The 20,556-nt window shown below is 43.6% G+C and overlaps 1 long non-coding RNA gene across 1 annotated transcript; it reads left to right on the forward strand.

Moving 5' to 3' along the window:
* Positions 1 to 1,218: 1,218 nt before the first annotated feature.
* LOC136502122 (uncharacterized) lies at positions 1,219 to 18,971 on the forward strand. The gene is made up of 4 exons (XR_010770433.1): positions 1,219 to 1,277; positions 1,386 to 1,550; positions 1,727 to 1,840; positions 18,752 to 18,971. It is a non-coding gene; the product is annotated as an uncharacterized lncRNA (long non-coding RNA).
* The last annotated feature ends 1,585 nt before the right edge of the window (positions 18,972 to 20,556 follow it).

A 20,556-nucleotide genomic window follows, 5' to 3' on the forward strand; every position in this document is an offset into this window, starting at 1 on the left:
TCAATTCACCCTAATTGATTTTTTTTCGTAAAAGTGGGTTCTAAGGCAGGAGCAGGGTAACAACTACTGCGGATACTATGTTTGCGAGTTCATCATGGCGTACTCAAAGAGAACTCCTGAAGAGCGTCTCAAAGTACGTATATAAATACTTTTTCCTTCATATTATTTCAATCGTATATTTACAATTTCTTTATTGCTCTCATTTGTATAAGTAATTACATGAGCAATACACATACATATATATATATTAATACTTTTTCCTTTAACTTTTATTGAAGACTGAATGGTTGAGGAAAAGAGTCATACGACTTGACCAACTTAAAGCAATTCGAGAGACTATAGCAGGATTTCTCAATGACCAGGTCATCAACCCCAACGACGAGTTCTACAATGACCCGAACGAAACGTGGAAGCCAAATCTGGAGGAGTGAATTCCTAAGGACATAAACAATTTATATATCAAACATTTGTAATATATATAGAGTATGGTGTACAAAGTAAGGACGCGTATATTCGTTTGTTATTTATGTACAAAGTTCGAACGAAAACTTACGCGTGCGAAGTACACATATATATTACTATTATATATTACTATTAGCAGCGTATTCGAAAATATATTTTAATATCAAAACTAACTAATCATTAAATGAAAAAAGAAACCAAAAATAGAAACCAGAAAAAGGAAAAAAAAAGAGGGACCTTTAGTCCATGTTGGTAACACCAACCGGGACTAAAAGTCCTGCCGCGTGGCGTTGAACGCCAACCCTGGAGACCCCCCTTTAGTCCCGGTTGGTGTTTCCAACTGGGACTAAAGGGGGACCTTTAGTCCCGGGCGCCAAGCCGGGACTAAAGGAGGGTACCTTTAGTACCGGATTGGTGCTCCCGGTTGGGAAACCGGGACTAAAGGGGTTTCCCAACCGGGAGCAAAAACCCTTGCTGCACCAGTGATTGAATTTAATGCTGTTTTCAGCACTTAACCAAAATGGTGAAATCCCTGAAAATTTGTATTAAGTTCAATATTTGGGAATTTATTGAATGGATTTTTATGAATAAAAATTGTGAAACTTTGGCTATGAATTGGTATGAAGCTTAAGATTTGATAATGTGTTATTGGTTGTGATGTTTGACAACTAATTGCCCACTAATTAATTGACCAAAGTCAGTTAATCATACTTGAGAGTAGCTTGTTTACCATACTCTGATGAACCACCATTTATGCAGAGACCATATGTTCCCTGCGCCGTCACAACAATTGCTGTATATCTTCAAGTTTATCAGTAAGAGAGATATACATGACTTGAAAATTCTTTGGTGACAGATGGTTTTCATGCCTCTGTAGTGCAAGTCGCTGAATCTCGTGTTATTTCCATGCCATTTATTGTTAGGTTGATGTGAAAGATAGAGTTGACTCTTGGGAGCAGCATTTTGATAAAATTTCTATTGAGGAACGGAGTAAATTTGATGAAGAAACTCTCTACAACTTGGAAGGAATCAAGAGAGAGAAAACTTACTCCAGAAAACCTGATGGCTTCAGGAACGAATACATTGTGGTACGTGTACTTCTTACAGGGCAAAATTCTACCAAAAGGACAATTGTTATCCACATCACTATGAACTGGTTTAGACTATTTCTATGAACCGATGTTTTTTCTGTTGAAACATCAAGCATATCAAGCTTCATACTGCAGAATGACTTTTTTTTTTGTGATAATTTCCAAATCTTCAGTTAACCATACTGGTTGCTGTCGATGGAGCACTAAAATTCCCCGAAGTCAGAAACTATGGAGATCTGGAAGCAGTTGTGGAAAAGCTCAACTCTATATCCGCAAGACAAATTCAGGTATAGTGTTGCAGATAATTCTTTTTCCCTTCAGTTTCACAAGTGATTTGCTTTTTTAGATGCATAACTGCGAGTCTGCGACATGCATTAGAATAAAAATGACAGAATTAATGTGAAAACCTATTTACTATATATCTCAAGTGATTCATCCTTCTGATACCGTTGTGAGAGAATTGTTGTGAGAGAATTTGGCTGAATTTGGTTGAAAAACACTGTTCGCTTGGCTAAATTGTTGTGAGAGAAAAACACCGTTCCGGCTGAAAAAAGAAACCGAATAAGCCGGATTATAAAGTAAGCCGAATGGGGTCAAGCTTCCGGCCGAACCGTCACGGGTCTTGTTCCCTTCGGTACACGGTGGCAGCCACACCACAAACGCGGTTGGTGTGGTCTCGCAAGACTACAAGCCCCGCCGAATACAAACACGGTGCGCGCAAGCACCTTGGGTTTAGAGGTATACAAACCTCAATAGCAACTAGACCTAAGCCTAGAGCAAGCGCATATGAGCGTGATCTAACTAACCTAAGCACTTCGCAAATCGCCTACGCTAATCACCAAGTGATCTTTAAGTTGTATGCATGTGGAGAGCACAAATGAGGTGTAGCAACACCCTCCTATCTTCCCTCGGCTCTCTCCCACTTCAAATGGCTGGTTGGCGCAAGTATTTATAGCCCCCAAGTCGAAACCAGTCGTTGTGGCCAAGATCCTCTTCTCTGCATGGTCACCGGACAGGGCGTGGACTAGCTGTTGCTCACTAACAGGCCAATCGTTGGGGTACTGTTCACCGGGGCGGTGACCTGGGCGCTGCCCGAGTCCCCCTTCACTGCTCTTTGGAATTTTAGGGCAGTGGCTCCGCCATCCCCTGTCCGGTGCACCGCCACACCATGGCGGTGACTAGGGTGGTGCACACGTTGCTGTCTGGTGCCCCTCTCTCCTAGCTACAGCAGCTGTGGCAGAACTGCCCGAAATAGCACACTTACGGAGATGCTCGTCTTCCACCAGACACTAAGCACCCCGAAAGCAGGCTACAACGGACTGTATCCGTCGGACACACCCAATGGAGAACCCGAAAGATCCACATTTTTCCCAAGGATCCAATAATGAGAATGAGTTATAATACTGGACCATTTCATACATCAGAGTTTCATAAAAAGTACATTATTACATTACCAAATGTCAGAGTGCGGAATACTAAACAGCGGAATTTAAAATAACATCTAGCGATAAGAACGAGGATCCGTCTGTGCCCACCAGAAGAATCCTTCACACAAAGGTACTTCCCATGCATCACCTGCAACAGGGGTAAATAAACCCTGAGTATACAATGTACTCGCAAGACTTATCCGACTAGTGGGAATAATTTCCCGACTCCAAGGAATATGAGAAGCTTTATGGTTTGCTGGTTTATTTTAGCAGAAAGCAATACTAACAGTGAGTTCTTATTTAGGTTATTACTATTGGCCGCATTAAGTTATTATCTATCTAGTCTATATAAGCACCTATTCTACTTTCAAGCAAGAGTTGAACAATCAGTTCCATTTTATCATCTTCCATCTTTCAGTTCTTACTACGATGCTAGAGTTAAGACAAGTCGTACCGACTCGACGGCGATTCACGAACCAATGTGCCCAGCTGGGTGCCCCAAAAACACATGTCCCGCTTGTACCCCAGGCACAAGCAGGACCAACCCATCACTCTCCTATCCCGGGTGTCCAGGTTGAAAGGTCGAGATGGCGACTAGATGGGGGGTGAATAGTCCTTTTTAAAACTTAATCGCGTCGGCTAACCGAAACAAGTGCGGAATTAAAACTATCGGTCTAGCCAAGACTACACCCCTCTATCTATGTTCTTTAGCACCTTTCAAATATACTAATTAAGCAACTAAGGTGCCGGGCTAGCTAGAGCTCACCTAAACAATTCTACGTGTAAGGTCACACAAACCTATGCCACTAGTACTTTAAGCGACAAGGGAGCTCCTACACATGCTAGTAAGCAAAAGCACTAAGCCACCTAAGCTCACTAGCAATGCTCAATAACAAGGCAACCAATGCCAAATTAGAGAGCGCAAATACTTAGCTACACAAACTAAGCAATGTGACTAACAAGGTTACTCAAACCAAATTAGCCACGCAAGGGAGCTACTTCTATGCTACACAAGCAAGAAGATAACTAGTAAGCTACACAAGCTAACTAATTATAAAAGCAACTACACAAGCCCTATATATATGAAAGTAATTACAAGCTTGTGTAATGAGGATGCAAACCAATGGGAAGAACAAAGTTGACACGATGATTTTTCTCCCGAGGTTCACGTGTTTGCCAACACGCTAGTCCCCGTTGTGTCGACCGCTCACTTGGTGGTTCGGCGGCTAATTAGCATCACCCGCTAAGCCCGCACATCGGGCGCCGCAAGAACCTACCCCATAAGTGAGGGTAGCTCAATGACACGCTTTACTAAAGTTGCTCTTCGTGGCTCCCGTGGGGCGAGCACAATGCCCCTCACAAGCTTTTCTCCGGAGCCCCACACAAGCTTCTTGCGGGCTTCGACGGAGACCACCACCAAGCTGTCTAGGAGGTGGCAACCTCCAAGAGTAACAAGCACCACCGGCTTGCAACTCGATCACCTAGTGCCACTCGATGTAACCTCACGATGCAATCGCACTAGAATCGCTCACTCACACAATCGAATGATCACTATCAAGTATATGTGTGATGGAGGGCTCCCAAGCACTCACAAGCATGGACACTAAGTCCCCTAAGGTGCTCAGCACCAGCCATGGCCGAGGGCCACTTGTATTTATAGCCCCACGGTCTAAACTAGCCGTTACCCCTTCACTGGGCAACTGTTGGGCCGACCGGACGCTCCGGTCAAATCGACCGGACGCTCTGGTCAGATCGACCGGACGCTGGACCTTAGCATTCGGTCGTGCGATGTACGCCATGTGTCCCCTCCTTCAAACGCTGTTCATCTGATCTCAACGGTCATCTGTTGACCAGATGCAGTAGCTTCAACTGACTAGACGCTAGACCCTCAGCGTCCGGTCGTTTCCAGTAAGCTCCCGAGCATGACCGGACGCATCCGGTCGAACGCGATCGGATGCAGCACCAGCGTCTGGTCACTCTCCAGCTACTGCGACACTCCACGTCAGCTTGACCGGACGCACCCAGCCAGTGTCTAGTCACTTTCAGTGCCAGCGTCTGGTTGAAGACCGACGCCCGCACGCTCTCTGCCGCCACTGACCGGACGCAGGACCCTAGCGTCTGGTCACCATGTGACCAGCGTCCGGTCCACTCTGTGAGACCCTGTCTTTTCTGTCTAGGGTGCCGGTGGCACCGTCGAACTGTCCGCACTCTACGGGCGGACACTCCGCCGGTGGAGTTCGAACCTTTTTCGCCTCCATTCCATCGCCGAGTTGATCCACATCAACTCCAACTTCATCACCTTTGTAAATGTGCCAACACCATCAAGTGTACACCACCATGTGTATGTGTGTTAGCTTTTCACAATCATTTCCCAAAGGGTTAGCCACTCAACTTGCCACGCCACTCAATCCTAGCGATGATGCAAAGTTAGATCACTCGCGTGGCACTTAGATGACCGATATGCAAACAAGTTTGCTCCTCTTGATAGTACGGCCATCTATCCTAAACCCGGTCATAAACTTCTCTACACACCTATGACCAGTAAAATGAAATGACCTAGGTTATACCTTTGCCTTGCGCATTCCATTCCATCTCCTCCAATGTCGATGCAACACATGCACCAACATGATCAACAATGATATGATCCACTTCATATCATCATGTGATCACATTGGTTCATCGATCTTGACCTCACTTGCTTTTAACCGTTGCCTTCGTCCATCGGCGCCAAGTCTTGCTCAAGCTTCACCGCCACGCGGTCCATCACTCCAAAGCCTTCGACTTGCCCTTCACTCTTGCAATCGGTCCATCAAGCCAAGTCTTGTCTTCATCTTCTCCACCTTGATCACATGACTCAATGTCATGTCTCATGTGCGTTAAGCTCCTTCATCATCACATGTGTGAGCTTTGCAACATCTCTAAGCCATTTTCACCTTCATGGCATATGTTGCTCACACACATGTACCTGTGGACTAATCACCTGTGTATCTCACATAAACACAATTAGTCCACCTAAGTTGTCACTCAATTACCAAAACCAAACAAGGACCTTTCAATCTCCCCCTTTTTGGTAATTGATGACAACTCTACAAAGATATGGAAATTAAGCTCTTTTGGATTCATGTTGCTTGCCCAAGCAATTTTATCATGTGTAAATGATTATGGACAAGTACCACAAACCCAAAATGGTAGTATTAGCTCCCCCTACATATGTGCTAGAGTATTTAAATTGAAGCTTGCACATATGCATAGATTGAAAAATGTGGGAGAGTGACTACTACCGAATGATGCTAAGTTGTATAGAATAAACCTTTGAAGTGTGATACCGATTGTAGTTGCACCTTTAAGTTCATCCTTAGCACCATGGTTAGCTAGACAACACATGGAAATAAAGACACTAGATACCTCATGAGATCATCATTAAAAGCAAGGTACTAGCATTATTTGAAAAACATACCAAGTGTCTAGCTATCATCTTATGCATGCTAGTTATCAAATCATAATTCAAGTTCTACAACTAGCATACACCACACAAGCATGCATATTAAATTTAAGAACTTATGCAATGCAGGCAAGCATATGAATATGCATATATCAAATGCCATCAATCAAAGTTCATGAGCTTGCTCCCCCTACTTGTGTGCTTCTCTTGTCCAAGACTTTTGATCCTTTTCTTTTCTTCAATGTTGCTCCCTCTTTGTTCATGTCCATGTCCTATCTCTTCCTTTTGCCTTTTGTACACTCTCAAGATTTTCATATTTTTCTTATGTTTGTACAATCTCTCCCCATATATCTTTCATATCTTTGTACAATTTCTCCCCCTTTGTCATCAATTTCCATAAAAGGTATGCTTCTTATTGATGCAAAGGTATGCACTTTGGAGGTAGATGGTTGAGACTTGAATCTTGCATTTTTTATGGACATTACTTTATTGTTGGAATGACACTACTTGTAGATACCATTTATAACTTGTAACTTGTACTACTTGTATCTTATCATTTTATGCATAGGTCATCCTTTTGATATACTTGAGCTCTTGTATGTGAGGGATGCATTCTTCATTTGATGATTATTTAAAGTTGAGGATCACTTGTGGAACCATCGTTTTGCATGATTGATACCACTTGTATGATTGATACCATATGTAGATATGATACCATTTTAAATAATTTTCTAGTATGGAACCACTTGTTGGATTTATCAATAAAACCATTTCTTGAACATTTGTTATTTTTATGAGTGCCACTTATAGGATATCACTTGTGAGTTGATCTAGACATTACTTGTGAGTTCTTGATGAAATACTTAAGTCTAGATACCATTTGAAACATACACACTAGATCTCCATTTGCATTGTTGTCTTGTGCTTGTACTCTTATTATTTTCATGAGCTTCTTATGTGGCTTGAACTAAATTGACTTGCCTAAGCTTTCGAGTCCGGTTTGATCCAATGACAAGCTTCTTCACACCTCTTGCAAGGGTTATCTTGCCAATGTTGTACTTGTCACTTGTTTTAGCAATTCAATTTAAATCAAGTACATGGGTTCACTAGCTCATGAACAAATTCATATACTAACCACTAGATCAAGTAATCATTCAAGCAATAGTGGTAGGCTGTGAATTTAAACATTTCATTTGTTATGCATGATCCTATGAAGCATGTACTATATGCACTAACCGCATACTAGTAAGGGATGAAATGATCATGCACATTACAATGATACCTTTGCTATGTTGGAGTAGAGGATAGTCACATAGATTCCAATTCATTACTCCAATAGCAATGTGAAGTCCAATTTTAATTTTGGTGAAGACCAATAAATACCAAATTGAATACCAATCTTCATCCATATGACATGAATACCACTTATGATCAAGTGCACTTTCTTGTTGTGGTTGGCTTGCTTCATCTTTTGATCTTTGCTTGCTTGAGAGTATCACTATGAGAATATCACTTGAAATATCATGACTAGCTCTCTTTTGGGTGTTGCTTGCTTTTCTTGATCAATCCTTTTGATTGCTTCAACTAAGCATCTCAAATGTCCCTCGGATCACCACTTCCATGTTAGCCTTCCAAGTACCACACTTGGTTAACCTACTCATAGGCGGCAAGCCCCTACACTAGGGAGAAGTGACCTCTCTCCAAGAACCATTCTTGATACTCACTTGAAATGACTTGATTGATTGATCCAAGTGATGGACTTAACTTGATGAGTAACCTTGATTCCTTCTTTAAGTCCTTTTCTTTCTACTTGTTTAAGTCCTTTTCTTTCTACCAAATGATCTCCAATCATATCTAGAACTTAAACTTCATCTTCATCTTGAGTTTGATCTTGATCTTTACTTTGAGTACCAAAAGTGTGCAAAATACACTCCTCAATCAAATGGCCTTGTACTCTTTTCTTATCATGCTTATAGATCATCTCAAAACCAAACTTAGGTACCTCAAATACTTGTAATCATGTTTCCAACTTGAGGACCTTTCAATCAAAGTGACTCTAGATCAATCCAATATTTGTCACTTTTCTGGCAGATTCTGTACTCTCCAAAGAAATAAGCATATCTCCCAAAGTACTAATCCAAATACCACGAAATTTGGTGGATATGTGTTTCACTAAGTTATCTAGCAGTTGTAAAAATTTAACCTTCATTTGACTTCTAGATTGCTACTAGATTTCAATTCTTCCACCACTGCTACATGCTGAAAACTGCTGCACTATAGTTGACAAGAACTACTCGAAAACCAAAGCATTTCTTATCCAATTCTCATGAAATTTCTACAGAATCTCATACCATAAGTCTAGAGCATGTACACAAATTTTTATGCCAATCCAATAGGTTTTGATCACTCAAATATGGCTAAGTTCACGGCTAGCTCAGATTTTCAATATAGGACCGATTTCAATCACTTGAGCTATATTTCATCAAATATGAATCAACCTTGAAACTAACTTGTTTGTATACTTTCATAAGACATATATCCATTCAAACCACTTACTAAATGTCATCTTATAAACTTATCCAACACAAATCAATCCAAACTTGATTACTAATCAATTATCCATTCAATCATCTCATAGCAAGCCACATTGCATATTTATCCAATTCAATCAACTTATATGCACCCATATGAAATGATCAGCAAGAGATATACCTTGGTTAATTCATGATCATTTAACTAGCAAGCTTCAACTGAATTATTTGCAAGTCATCAAATATATACAATAAATCACCAACAACTTGAATATGACACTTGTATGTTGGTAGCACTTGAACTTCACTCTATTTGACATGGCATTGGGATGATAATCACTTAGCAATACTTGGCTCAACTATATGATCAGCAAGGTGAATATCATTTGAATCAAGCCTCCAATGCCAATGGTTCCTACAAACAATCATCTACTTTTTGATGGTACCCAAACAACTTTGGGTCCTCTCAAGTTAGGAGCAACATACTTAGGCAATGCCTTAGTATGAGTAGCGGGATGTTTTTCAATAGCAACCATAGAGGTACCATTACCATCCTTTCTAAGCACATTATTATCAACAATTGAAATATGCTTAGAAATATCACCTAGGGGACATGAATATGCCATCTGTCCCCTTTCCCGGCATGAGTAGCACTTCCTTTTTGATTGAGCCTTCTCTTCCTTGCTCATGTGGTGCTTCTCATTGCCTTGCCTCTCATGTATTGCTTGAGCCTTCTTCTCAAGCTTGGTAGGACACTTAGAGGCAAAGTGTCCTGTACTTTCACACTTGAAGCACTTGATGTGAGCATAGGCTTTCTTCTCATCTTCATTCTTGCTCATCATCTTGGCATCTTGGATTTGCATTGGATGTCTTGCCTTTCCACCCCTTCTTGTTTTCTTCTTCTTGATCATCAAATCACCATCTTCATTGTTGATCTTGATTTGCTCTTGGGGTGTCTTCTCTTGCTCAACTTGTGGCTTTGGTTGAGGCTTCTCTTGTTGCTTTACCAATTGCTTCGTTGGGCACATTGAGGTAAGATGACCCCAAGTGCGGCACGTGAAGCACTTGACATGCTTTAGCCTCTCTTCTTCTTTTATCATCTTGAGCTTCTCAATGTTAGGGCAACCATTTGCAAGGTGTCCCGCTTTATGACACCGGTAGCACATGGTATGAGAGAGCTTTCTTTGTTGTAGCTTCTTTATCTTTCTCTCTCTCTTTCTTTCGCCCTTTCTCATCTTCTTCTCGAAGCCAAGGCCACACTTGTCACCATAGATTCTTTGAGTCTTCAACATGTGCTCAAAGGTGACTTTTGAGTTGTAGCACCTCTCTAACTTGTTGCTCAATTTCTTCACTTCATTTTTGAGCTCATTGTTCTCCTTCAAAATGTTAGTCTCACAAGATATAGAAGTAGAACAAGCATCTATATGTGAAGAGCATGGCATATCTAATAAATCATCACAAGAGGTGGATACATGCTTGTTCTCTACATCACAAGGGTTAGCAACTTTTTGCAATTGATCATTTGATCCATGTGATGAGCTCTCATTATTTTTAAGTTTGTTTGTAAATACTTTAATGAGAGAAGCATGTTATTCTAATAATTCATCATGAGATGCAAGAAGTGTCTCATGATTCAATTTAAGCTCATCAAGTGAAGATTTATAAGCATTAAGCAAATTCTTATGTTCTTCACAAGAGTTCTTTAGAAATGAGTTTTCATTTTCTAATTTCAATGTTTTAGCTTTCTCATTTTCTAAAGACGTGGTCATGCTAGTAAGTTTACTAACAAGCTCATCATATGAATCAATATGATCAACCACATTACCAATTGATACCTTGGTGTCACCTTGTGACATGAAGCAATGTGGTGATGTAGAAGAGCTTGTAGTAGCATCATCATCATTGCTTGAGCATGAGCCATCATCATCATGATCACCACCAAGTGTGCTTAAGGTAGAATCTTCATGTGCAACACTTGTGGCATCATCATCATTCTTGTCAAGTGAGCTAGTAGTGGATCGATCATCATCATCCTCACTTGACCATGAGGTGGAGCAATCTTCCACAATCACCAATTTATGGTTATGCTCAACACACTCATGCGCCTCCTTCTTGGGCTCATCATCTCATCGGAGACCGTCCCATATTTCTCATTGAGATAACTCCAAATCTCATGGGCGGTCTTCATATCCATGATATCCCCAAATATATTATCTTTCATGGATTGATAAAAAATGTTAGTAGCTTGGATGTCGAGATTTAGGCATTTCTCTTGTGCTTGAGTTAGATCATTTTCATCCAACACATGAGAAAAGCCTACATCTACCATCCACCACATTTGGGGGAAATGAACTTAAAATTGCATGTCATCCAATTTTTCCACCGTGCAAAGTGTGTCCCATCAAAAGTGTATGGACACTCAACATCTAGCCCATAAGACGCTATCCTCTCGGGTCGGTGAAGACCACAAATGAGAGACCGGGCTCTGATACCACTTGAAAGGTCGAGATGGCGACTAGAGGGGGGGTGAATAGTCCTTTTTAAAACTTAATCGTGTCGGCTAACCGAAACAAGTGCGGAATTAAAACTATCGGTCTAGCCAAGACTGCACCCCTCTATCTATGTTCTTTAGCACCTTTCAAATATACAAATTAAGCAACTAAGGTGCCGGGCTAGCTAGATCTCACCTAAACAATTCTAGGTGCAAGGTCACACAAACCTATGCCACTAATACTTTAAGCGACATGGGAGCTCCTACACATGCTAGTAAGCAAAAGCACTAAGCCACCTAAGCTCACTAGCAACGCTCAATAACAAGGCAACCAATGCCAAATTAGAGAGCGCAAATACTTAGCTACACAAACTAAGCAATATGACTAACAAGGTTACTCAAACCAAATTAGCCACGCAAGGGAGCTACTTCTATGCTACACAAGCAAGAAGATAACTAGTAAGCTACACAAGCTAACTAATTATAAAAGCAACTACACAAGCTCTATATATATGAAAGTAATTACATGCTTGTGAAATGAGGATGCAAACCAACGGGAAGAACAAAGTTGACACGATGATTTTTCTCCCGAGGTTCACGTGTTTGCCAACACGCTAGTCCCCGTTGTGATGACCGCTCACTTGGTGGTTCGGTGGCTAATTAGCATCACCCGCTAAGCCCGCACATCGGGCGCCACAAGAACCTACCCCGTAAGTGAGGGTAGCTCAATGACACGCTTTACTAAAGTTGCTCTTCGTTGCTCCCGCGGGGCGAGCATAATGCCCCTCACAAGCTTTTCTTTGGAGCCCCGCACAAGCTTCTTGCGGGCTTCGACGGAGACCACCACCAAGCCATCTAGGAGGTGGCAACCTCCAAGAGTAACAAGCACCACCGGCTTGCAACTCGATCACCTAGTGCCACTAGATGCAACCTCATGATGCAATCGCACTAGAATCGCTCACTCACACATTCGAATGATCACTATCAAGTATATGTGTGATGGAGTGCTCCCAAGCACTCACAAGCATGGACACTAAGTCCCCTGAGGTGCTCAGCACCAGCCATGGCCGAGGGCCACTTCTATTTATAGCCCCACGGGCTAAACTAGCCGTTACCCCTTCACTGGGCAACTGTCGGGCCAACCGGATGCTGGACCTCAGCGTCCGGTCGTGCGATGCACGCCACGTGTCCCCTCCTTCAAACACTATTCATCCGATCTCAACGGTCATCTGTTGACCGGACGCAGCAGCTTCAACTGACCGGACGCTAGACCCTCAGCGTTCGGTCGTTTCCAGTAAGCTCCCGAGCATGACCGGACGCGTCCGGTCGAACGCGATCGGACGCAGCACCAGCGTCTGGTCACTCTCCAGCTACTGTGACACTCCACGTCAGGTTGACCGGATGCACCCAGCCAGCGTCCGGTCACTTTCAGCGCCAGCGTCTAGTCGAAGACCGACGCCTGCACGCTCTCTGCCGCCACTGACCGGACGCAGGACCCTAGCGTCCGGTCACCACATGACCAGCGTTCGGTCCACTCTGTGAGACCTTGTCTTTTCTGTCTAGGGTGCCGGTGGCACCGTCGAACTGTCCGCACTTCGCCGGTGGAGTTCGAACCTTTCTCGCCTCCATTCCATCGCCGAGTTGATCCACATCAACTCCAACTTCATCTCCTTTGTAAATGTGCCAACACCATCCAGTGTACACCACCATGTGTATGTGTGTTAGCTTTTCACAATCATTTCCCAAAGGGTTAGCCACTCAACTTGCCACGTCACTCAATCCTAGCGACGATGCAAAGTTAGATCACTCGCGTGGCACTTAGATGACCGATATGCAAACAAGTTTGCTCCTCTTGATAGTACGGCCATCTATCCTAAACCCGGTCATAAACTTCTCTACACACCTATGACAAGTAAAATGAAATGCCCTAGGTTATACCTTTGCCTTGCGCATTCCATTCCATCTCCTCCAATGTCGATGCAACACATGCACCAACATGATCAACAATGATATGATCCACTTCATATCATCATGTGATCACATTGGTTCATCGATCTTGACCTCACTTGCTTTTCACCGTTGCCTTCGTCCTTCGGCGCCAAGTCTTGCTCAAGCTTCACCGCCACGCGGTCCATCACTCCAAAGCCTTCGACTTGCCCTTCACTCTTGCAACCGGTCCATCAAGCCAAGTCTTGTCTTCATCTTCTCCACCTTGATCACATGACTCAATGTCATGTCTCGTGTGCGTTAAGCTCCTTCATCATCACATGTGTGAGCTTTGCAACATCTCTAAGCCATTTTCACCTTCATGGCATATGTTGCTCACACACATGTACCTGTGGACTAATCACCTGTGTATCTCACATAAACACAATTAGTCCACCTAAGTTGTCACTCAATTATCAAAACCAAACAAGGACCTTTCACAGGTCCCCGTCCAAACTTGGACTCCAAGCCCCCACTCCTGAGTCCCGGACTTAGTGCGGTGCAAGGACCTCCACCATCTCCGCCTCCAATCAGTCGGTCCGGAAAGAGCCGGATCCATGACAAGACAGCAACAAGTCTTCCCTGCGCCCATACCCAGGTATGCGCTTGGGACAATAGATCTGTGACTTGGCTAGCGTCCATTGCAATGACCGGTCCTTAATTGACACAGACAGGGTAAAAGTGTAACCGAGCTATGCCCCGTTGGCCGCAGGACACAACCCCTTATACCCACCAGTACCCAAACCATATCCCTGCTCGGTCATCATTTTCCTTTCCACCATTTTATCATGAGTGATCATATTTTATCACCTATTTACGAGTAACGGCAGGTTACTCACGCTACCTATATCCTGAGCATAGTAGCTACTCGACATGTACTAGTAGGACCCATGGGTAGATATATTTATGCATGTAGTTTCCATAAAATGCCTATAACTTAAATGCACATCACATATATATATTCAATGATCAGTAAAAATAGGGCTTATGCCTCAGGGCTTGCCATGGGCAGGCGACGGGTCAGTAAGGTCAGCACCAACAGGCTCCGGGGCTCCCTCCTGCACAAGGATCTCCTCCTCGTACTCCTCATTCACCTCGTCGTACTCCTGTTCGTCGACGGGCACGAATTCTACCAGCTCGCGATCTACATGCATGAAATGATGATGCAATGCCTAGTAATATAGCAACATCAACTCTTAAAATAAAAGTACCTCTGTCTAACTACTGAGCTAGTGCTACCGACCATGGTACTAAGCTATCTATTATTACTGATAACAAGTTTGAAGCATGGTACATATTATTATAGCAACTACATGTATTCTTACTCCCATTGTTGATTTATGCTATATATGACACAACAAGGATAATAGCTACTCTACTTATCAACTTACCGTAGGACTACAAAATTTACAGCAAGTACCTACCAACCTAGTGAGTCTACTGTAAAATTTTCATATCTATAGCTATCACCAATTTTCCATAAATAATGCTACAAATATTAATCTACATAATACTAAGCTCTTTAGTTTGAATTTATGACCCTACCATCGTTACAGTTAACTGTAATCTAATTGTACTAACAAGTAGATAGTCACTTTGTGAATCTAACAAAATTGGCTTCACTATTTTTGGACAACAACATAATTTACTACAATTTATCCAAGTTCAGCTAAAAACTTTATTGAACAAACACTTCCTATTTTACTGGAAATTGGAAAACGAAATTCAATCGCGCGGCCCACGCGCCTCGGCTCGGCCCACAACAGCGCGACGCACGCGCAAGCGAAGCGTGGCCCACGTGGGGGCATGGCCCAGCCGGACGATGGCCCGCGGAGGAAGGGACCCACGCGTGCCGGGCAATAAGCAGAAGCCCCCCGGACTACTCTGTATTCCCCGCGAGTGCTAAGGCACTGTTCCGCTAGTCTACAATTTTACGGTTACGCCCTTGGAAAACCCTACCTTCACAACAGCTACATCCCCAACACCCGTGCGCGTGCTCCGGCGTGGCGGCGCTGGCACCAGCGGCATACGCCGGCCACAGCAGACCTTCCCGTCCCCAACAACCGAGCCGACCCTTACCTAGGAGCGAACGCAAAGTGCCGGGCGAAGGAAACGCGAGCCGAGATGTAGCAGCGCGGCCTGACCACGATGGCGGAGGTCTTGTAGTCACGGCGGTGTCGTTCCGGTTAATGTCAGCTAGGCGGGGGCAAAATAGGTAGCTAGAGAGCTCTAGTGACTCACCATGGAACCCTTCGAGACGGTGATTTGTTCGGAGATGGCCCAAGCCGAGCTGGCCGCGTGGGCGCGGGGTGGTGTGGCGGCGCACGGCGATGGCATGGCTGCGTTAGGGAAAGCTGGGCTGCGGTAGCGTTATGGCTGAGGTGCGCAGGGTACTTAGGAGGGGGAGACGAGGCCGGTGGTGCAAGGAATCGCCACGGGGTGCTTTGGATAGGTGGCTTGACGATGGCGCATGCCCGTCCGGTCTTAAGGACCCGGCGGAGCGGCGATTCCAAATTGAGGCACTGTGTGGTGGTACAAGCAGCGAGGTGGGGTAGGTTGTGCGGCTAGCTACCCAGCGGAGCCGAGGACATGACTAATTGGATTATGGTGCTGCCATCATGGCGAATCGAAGGAAACGGCCCCACCGGCCATGGCGACAGCGGAGATAGGGGAGTTAGGCACGGCCTGGCTCGACACTGTCATGGTCGTCAACGCAAGGTACAAGCACGCATGGGCGATGGGGCGCAGCGAGGCGTGCACAAGATGTCGCCACACTGCACCGCACACGCGCCGATGGTGACTTGGCACTGATCGCCGCAGAGGATGGTAGGTCCGGGAAGGTAGCGACGAAACATGGCAGTGAACATGGGCGTGCTGGCAAAATTAGGTGGCCCTCCCACGCGCATGCAGCTGTGCTGCGTCAATGGCAATAGTGACGCACGGGAACACGCCTGGCGAATGGCGACACCAGAACGGTGCAAGCGGACACGACGGCGGGCAGAGCAGCAGGGCCCACCGGTGCAGTGCGTGTGCATGCACGAGCGCGTGCCAGGGCACAGCAGGAGGGACCCTAGCCAGCAGCGCGGCCATGCGTGTGGGCGGTGTGCACGGCGATGCGGGACCGCGTGGCATGGCGCGAGCGGGAGCTTGCGCGGTGTGCCAAGGCAGCAACGCGACGTGGTTAGTAGGGCGGTTACAATGGCAAGGACGGCTGGTGCAGCGGCCCGCGCATGGCGTGCTCACAGGGCAGTAGATGCGGCGACGACGAGCGCTGGCATGACAACACCACGGGCCGAGCAGGGTGACCGCGGCCAGCGCTGGCACCGTTCATAGATATGTGACCTCCACGCTTATTAAAGCGGCTCAAAAACTCAAACCCGATGCTCCAAATGCCAAACCAGTTGTTCTACACTCAAAAGGGTACCTAGGGCTAGGCAACCGTGCCAAAACATCTCGCCACTTCTTAACCCGATCGCTCTACAACAATTGACGAACATGGCTTCGTCGACCCTTTTTCAAACTTACGCGAAATGACTTAAACTTCGAATAGTTTCGCGTTGCATTCCTTTCCCAAGCTACTTGACACACTAGCTAGCGAACCCCATTTCCGACCGCAAGTATTTCACGGTCACCTATGAAGTTTATACTACCCACTTTATTAAAGTTCACATACGCGGCCTATAGCATTTCTGTTCAATAAAAATTCATTAAGAACCCTAAGTAACACCATGCGGCATGAAATGTAAACTCGTTGCATGTTTCAAATGAACGCTTCAAGTTTCAAAAATTGCTTTATACCCTATAATACCAACATGTATACACAAATATGATGCTTATGCAGTGTGTTAGCGAAAAACTGTACAATATAACACCGAGGGTGTTACAACAGCCCTCTGTTTGGTGGCACCACCACCCCCTGGCAGTGCACCACCGTGCCTAGGGCGGTGACCCCTCTTGCTGTTTCTTCGCGTTTCTTCATCGAGGCTTCGTCGTCTTCGTGTCTTGGACTCCTTGCTTCTCTCCTAAGCTGTCAACACCTCCTCCAATGTCTTCTCTTGAGTGTTGATCAATTTATTCACATTCCAAAGTTGGTCCAAGTCCGCGTTGCATCCTATTTGACTATAAAATAGACACTAGCAAACACATTAGTCTAATTTGGTTGTGTTGGTCATCAAACACCAAAATCAAAGTAAATGGGACTAGGGTCCATTTTCCTTACAATCTCTCCTTTTTGGTGATTAATGACAACACGACCAAAGCAAGCAAATGATAATAGATGCAAAAATTTAAAAACTATCTATTTGCTAGGATGCAATGCAAAGGCAAGTTTATATGATGCAAAAAGATACCACTTGTGAAAACTTTAAAAACTTATCTTGCCCTTGCAAATGTCCCCATGTGGCATTATGGATTTAAGCCTCCCCTAACTCCATAATCCACTATTCTCCCTATCTTGGACCATTACCACTTGTAAATTATTATGATTGGGCTTGTTTTTGGTCCTACAAATTCTCCCCCTTTGGAATCAAACACCGAAAAGGAAGACATTAGTACTACAAGGGAGGGTCAAACTTTGTGATCCTTTGTATGTGGAGTGAAATAGGTCACAAAATTTGACTCTCACATTATATAGACTAAACTCCCCCTAAATATATACATACATATGATGGAGGGTGAAATATATGCATAATCGGCAAATTAATGCACAAGTGAGTTTAATCTATATAATGCATGAAAAAGACATATAAATATCAAATTGAAGTCAACACAATGATATCGGTTAGGAATATCACATGTAGAAACCAATTTGATTGACACCACTTGAAATGGGTGGTGATCATTTGAACTTTGATGCTTATCTTTAGGGACTCCATTTTTCTTGCAATGAGACTACTACACACATGATAGGCTTGAAAAGGTGTTAGTCTCAAAGCATCCAACTTGTAGAGTAACCTCTCCCTAAATTTGTACACACAAGTATGGAATACTTGTAGAGGACATGCACATTGATTTTGGAATAAAAAAATACCACTTGAAAAATGACATCACATGAATGTGAGAATCATTTTAAAAAATGATATTCGGGGGAAATTATCTACAATTTTGACTTTGGCACATATTAGATAACCAATTGTAGAACAAGCTATGTGTCGTGCTCCTAAGCAATTTAAACCATGTAAGTTTGCTCCAAGGGTAAGAGTGGTACCGAGCAAGCCTACCATAAGATATACCTAGTGTATGCATGACAAAAAATTAAACACGCAAATGCAAACCTAGGCACGTAAACAATATTTGGTTCCTGATTGCACCTGCTTTTTCAGGGGATTCAAGTTTTATGGACTCCCCAAGATGAGAACGACGTTCTTTCGGAAGAGAAGCTACTAGAAGACTATCCTTATCTGAAGCCCTTGTGTGATGACTAGGATAGTTTTGTTTTCTCTCCATGCTATTTTGTTTCATCATCGTGCAAGCAAGTAATCTACGGTGGTTGATGATTGTCTTGCGCCAATCCATCACATTATATTATAAGATCATATGATCATATTAGGGTCTACTATGTGTTTGCTCGATTCACTGGACAGGCATTCAGCACTAGGTGCCCACCTTTACAGCATAGCAGATTAGCTGCTGTGTCTTTCCTGGTTTTAATTTGTTGCAGCGTTTGTAGGATATGAGTACGATCACTTTGAATGCAACGCTCATGCACCGCACCAATTGTATACTGCTGGGAGTGAGCGAGCACTCACTCTACGGCTACGGTGCACGGACCCGTGTATTGGTTGGGTCCATAGCTGAGAATTGTCTTGTATCCCTCAACGATTCTCTACCCTCAAGAAATGCGGCCAAGTTTTGTCTAGGGTATCAAATTGTATTTATTATTAATAGGCCGGTTTGAACAACACGTGCATGTAAACAACAACAACGACATACGCGTTTCTAGATCTTGTGCTGAAAAATACTCCCTTCGTCCAAAAAAGAATGCAATTCTAGCACAGTGCCACGTTTTAGTATCTCAGGTTCTATCAATTATAAATAAAAAAGTATCAACATTTATGATATCAAATAAATATCATTAGAATAAGTATGAAATGTATTTTCATAATAAATTAATTTTGATCCATAAATGTGAATATTATTCACCGGAAACATGGTCAAACGTGTGCCACTTTAGTTGGCACGTAACCCGCAGTTGCATTCCTTTTGGGACAGAGGTAGTATGAACCCGAAGATACATACCTCCGTCCTGTAAAATAATGTATTCTATCATTCAAAAATTGTATCTAAATATAAGGTATTTTAGGGGACAAGAGCTATTCTGTATTTAATAGTTGCGTAATTTTGGTATGTATTATAACAAATTTGGTATGCATTATGGGCCTAATTGGTTTGTGACCAAATTTGTCATGCCAAATATTTGGCAAGCCAAAGTAAGATAAAAAATTTGCCATAGATTTGGTAAGCCAAACATGAGAGGTTGGCAAGTTTTTGGTAGCAAACCAAATAAAGGCCAAAATCATGGTTTGCCAATTCTTTGGTTTGGCACATTTTTGGAAACCAACCAATCAGGCTCTATATCAATACTTGTTATTATTAATCAGCTTCCATTAGTCACGCTAATGATAACGTTCGATTGGAAAATGAAGTCAGGGGTCTTTTGTATTCTCTCTTAATCTATCTTAACTTTTTTGATATACTATGTTACAGAATGAAGAGAGTATTTATGAGTAGCTAGGATGCTTTGAGACTTTGGACATGGACATGGCATGATTAGTCGAAATAGTTCTCTTATAAATTGATGCTAATTTATGATTTACTAGTACTACTACTGCTACACTTCGTGGCAACAGTTAAAGGTAAGCAATAAAGTGTCCAGGGAGGGAACCAACATGTGGGTCTGTTCGGCTGGTATTAAAACCGGCTGATAAGTCGGTCTTGGCTGATTTATTCTGAGAGAAAAATACTGTAGATTCTAGCTGATAAGCTGGCTGATAAGTTCAAGCGAACAGGCCCGACAGGCCAGTCGGTCCACTCTGATTGATCCATTTCAACGGTCGAGATGTACAGCCGGTTCGCTGGTTGGTTTCTGGGCTGATAAGGCCGACTAGTGCTGGTTTGCTGTGAGAGG

This window comes from Miscanthus floridulus, chromosome 13 (assembly GCF_019320115.1).
Source record: "Miscanthus floridulus cultivar M001 chromosome 13, ASM1932011v1, whole genome shotgun sequence".
Lineage (NCBI taxonomy): Eukaryota > Viridiplantae > Streptophyta > Magnoliopsida > Poales > Poaceae > Miscanthus > Miscanthus floridulus.